Below are 750 nucleotides of genomic sequence, written 5' to 3'. Positions count from 1 at the left end.
AAAAAAAAGAAGGGAAGTTCACATACAGCACTGGTGCCCACCCTATTGATGCTGCAGGCCCAATGAGTGACATGGGCTGGATTGGGCCCCCCACCACTTGCACTCAGCCCTAGACCACTGAATTGGGGTCCTGTGCTGCCTCTGCTTAGCTCTGTGGTGGAGGATCAGGCCCCTGCACCACCTCCAGCTGGCCTGTGTGCCTAGATTGGGGGCCAGGCTGCATCTGCATGCTAGCCAGACCCCATGGGCTCCTCGGGGGTCCAGAAATTTGGCGCACACCTACAGGGTTACTCAAGGGCCCAGAAATTTGGCACAGGGTTGTGGCAATTACTGCTGCTGCTCTCCTGCCCCCTGGACCTGTGGGGACCCCTGCAATCTGGGCAGCTTGGCTTCACAGCTTCCAGCAGGCCTGTTGGCCAGGGGCTGCACAGCCCTGATGTAGGTGGTGCTTGAGAAACCATCCATGCCTGCTCTCATTACACCCTTTTGAAGTGCCTCAAACGTTTCTGGGATAAATGAATTTTTATTTCTACCTGGGAGACATTTTACAATCTTTGCATTCTCCTGCACCTGAGGAAAGGTGTGTGAGCCCCTAAGTTTGCAAATAAAGAACATTTTTTTTTTACAACTGCCTAGTTGCTCTAAGAAAAGAGGCGACCACGCTGACTGCTCAAACCCCTCTAGGTACCGTACAGATGGGCTGCCAAGAACCTGCCTCTACCCTCCTCCCTCTTCTCCCCGAGACAACTG

The sequence above is a fragment of the Gavialis gangeticus genome, unplaced genomic scaffold (genome assembly GCF_001723915.1).
Source record: "Gavialis gangeticus isolate Ggan-Ray unplaced genomic scaffold, GavGan_comp1, whole genome shotgun sequence".
Lineage (NCBI taxonomy): Eukaryota > Metazoa > Chordata > Crocodylia > Gavialidae > Gavialis > Gavialis gangeticus.
Note: the sequence above shows the minus strand (reverse complement) of the source record.